Source organism: Myotis myotis, unplaced genomic scaffold (assembly GCF_014108235.1).
Source record: "Myotis myotis isolate mMyoMyo1 unplaced genomic scaffold, mMyoMyo1.p scaffold_m19_p_12, whole genome shotgun sequence".
In the NCBI taxonomy this organism is placed as follows: domain Eukaryota; kingdom Metazoa; phylum Chordata; class Mammalia; order Chiroptera; family Vespertilionidae; genus Myotis; species Myotis myotis.
Genome location: NW_023416316.1, coordinates 71,269,916 through 71,273,177, shown reverse-complemented (window position 1 = coordinate 71,273,177; position 3,262 = coordinate 71,269,916). Strand labels below are relative to the sequence as shown.

The 3,262-nt window shown below is 39.9% G+C and overlaps 1 pseudogene; it reads left to right on the top strand.

The window, feature by feature from the left end:
- Positions 1-2,158: 2,158 nt before the first annotated feature.
- On the top strand, positions 2,159-3,018 carry LOC118666821 (annotated as a pseudogene).
- Positions 3,019-3,262: the final 244 nt, after the last annotated feature.

Below are 3,262 nucleotides of genomic sequence, written 5' to 3'. Positions count from 1 at the left end.
TTAGTGACCCTCAGGCCCCAGCTATTATAGCTCTTAGCCGTTTGATTCACATAAAACCCTTTGAGTCTTCACAGCTGAAGCACTAGACACTTGATGCATTGGTTGATTAGTAGTGTTTATTTTTCACATATTTGTGAATTTTCTAGGTTTTTTTTGTTATTGATTTCTAGTTTCATTTCTTGTGTCAGAAAAGAAACTTTGTATGATGCCCGTCAAACCTCAGAGGGAAGGCAGGGGAGGGTGTGGGGGAGGGGGAGAGATCAACCAAAGGACGTGTATGTGTGCATATAAGCATAACCAATGGACACAGAACTAGGGGGTGGTGAAGGCATGAGCAGGGGCGAGGGGAGAAATAGGGGAATAAGGACACATATGTAATGCCTTAATCAATAAAGAAAATAATTTCTTTTATTGCTTAAAGTATTACAAAGGGTATTACATATGTCTCCTTTTTCCCCCGCCCTTGACAATCCCCTGGCCTCCCCTACACCCCAGTGTCTTATGTCCCATTGGTTATGCTTATATGCATGCATATAAGTCCTTCGGTTGATCTCTTACCACCCCCCCCCCTTGTGCCCCCCTACCCTCCCTGGCCTTCCTGCTGTAGTTTGACAGTCTGTTTGAGGCAGCTCTGCCTCTGTATCTATTTTTGTTCATAAGTTTATAATAGTCTTTATTATCCACGAGTGAGTGAGATCATGTGGTGTTTTTCCTTCATTGACTGGCTTATTTCACTTAGCATAATGCTCTCCAGTTCCATCCATGATGTTGCAAATGGTAAGAGTTCCTTCCTTTTTAGAGCAGCATAGTATTCCATCGTGTAGATGTACCACTGTTTTCTAATCCATTCATCTACTGATGGGCACTTAGGCTGTTTCCAGATCTTAGCTATGGTGAATTGTGCTGCTATGAACATACGGGTGCATATATCCTTTCTGATTGGTGTTTCTGGTTTCTTGGGATATAGTCCTAGAAATGGGATCACTGGGTCAAATGGGAGTTCCATTTTTAAGTTTTTTGAGGAAGCTCCATACTGTCTTCCATAGTGGCTGCACCAGTCTGCATTCCCCCCAGCAGTGCAGGAGTGTTCCTTTTTCTCCACATCCTCTCCAGCACTTGTTGTTTGTTGATTTGTTGATGATAGCCAGTCTGACAGGTGTGAGATGGTACCTCATTGTTGTTTTGATTTGCATCTCTCGGATGATTAGTGACTTTGAGCATGTTTTCATGTCTCTTGGCTTTCTGAATGTCGTCTTTTGAAAGGTGTCTATTTAGGTCCTTTGCCCATTTTTTGATTGGATTGTTTATCTTCCTTTTGTTAAGTTGTATGAGTTCTCTATAAATGTTGGAGATTAGGCCCTTATCAGATATGACATTGGCAAATATGTTTTCCCACGCAGTGGGCTTTCTTGTTGTTTTGTTGATGGTTTCTTTTGCTGTGCAGAAGCTTTTTATTTTGATGTAGTCCCATTTGTTCATTTACTCTTTAGTTTCAAGTGCCTTAGGAGCTGTATCAGTGAAGAAATTGCTTCGGCATATGTCTGAGATTTTGTTGCCTTTGGATTCTTCTAGAATTTTTATGGTTTCTCATCGTACATTTAAGTCCTTTAACCATTTTGAGTTTATTTTTGTGTATGATGTAAGTTGTGGTCTAGTTTCATTTTCTTGCATGTATCTGTCCAATAAGAAAATAAATTTTTAAAAAGGAAAAAAAAATAACTAGGAAATTGAGCAAACATCTTGAGATAAACAAAAACAATAATACAGCATACCAAAACTTATAGGACACCGAGAAAGCAGTCCTAAAGGAAATTGTATAGCAATACATACATTTAAAAAATCTCAAATTAGTAACCTAAGTGTATATATTAGGAACTAGAAAATAAGCACAAATTAAACCCAAATGAGAACAATAGCTATAGAAAAACAATAGAGAAATTTAACTCAAAATATATAAAAAATTAAGCATAAGAGCTTAAAACTATAAAACTCTCATAGAGGATAATCTTCATGACATAGAGGATAATCTTCATGACATTGGATTTAGCAATGATTTGGGGGGCAGGGGTATGACACCAAAAGCACAGCTAATAAATTGTACTCATCAAATTAAGTCAGCTCTCAGAGCTTCTTCTAGCCTTGCAACTTCCCTTTGGTCTGATTCTCGGACTTTCCTCACAGCATGGCCCCCAAACACCAGTCTTCACTCCCACTTCAAACGGAGAAACCAAAACTGCCTCCTGCCCCCAAGCAGGAGAAGAAGTCAGCCCCTCAGGACTTGCCAAAGGAAGAAAAAGAACAACAAAAAGCAGTTGAACATATTGATAAAGTACAAAACGAAATAGACCGACTTAATGAACAAGCCGGTGAGATTTTGAAGGCAGAACAGAAATATAACACATTCCACCAATCACCTTTTCAGAAGATGTCAGAATTGATCCCCCAAATCCAAAATTTTGGGGTAACAACATTTGTCAACCATCTACAGGTATCTGCACTGCTTGGGGAAGAGACACTGCCTTATTTAACAAGAGTTGAAGTGACAGAATTTGAAGATATTAAATCAGGTCATAGAAGAGATTTTTATTTTGATGAAAATCCTTACTTCAAAAATAAAGTTCTAAAGAATTTTATCTGGATTGGAGTGCTGATGCATCTTCAAAGTCCACTGAAATCAAATGGAAATCTGAAAAGGATTTGGCGGAAACATTCAAGTCAAACACAGAATAAAGCCAGCAGGAAGGGACAGCACGAGAAACCAGAGAGCCTTTTTACATGGTTACTGACCATTCTTAGGCAGGTGCAGATGAGTTGGGAGGAGTCATCAAAGAAGATATTTGGTCAAATCCATTACAGTAGTACTTGCTTCCTGGCATGGATGATGAAGAAGGGGAAGGAGAAGGAGATGGTGATGATGATGAAGAGGAAGGGTTGGAAGATATTGATGAAGAAGGGGATGAGGATGAAGATGATGACGAGGGGGAGGAAGGAGAGGAAGATGAAGGAGAAGATGACTAGTGGAACACTGATGGGTCCTTTTCAAATTTTCTCTAGTCCCTAAGAACAAGTTGCAGTCTCTATTTTTTCCTCTTGTGCTCAGTTGCCCTGTATCTGAAGTCTCTTTTCTCTCCTTTACACCATGGTTCTCACCTTTGGGAGCAGGTGGGGGTGGAGGGTGGAGGGAGGGATGTATGTTGGGCAGAATACAATGGGGAAAGAACACCTGCCCCTTTCTGTTCCAAATTCATTGTTACCCCTCCCT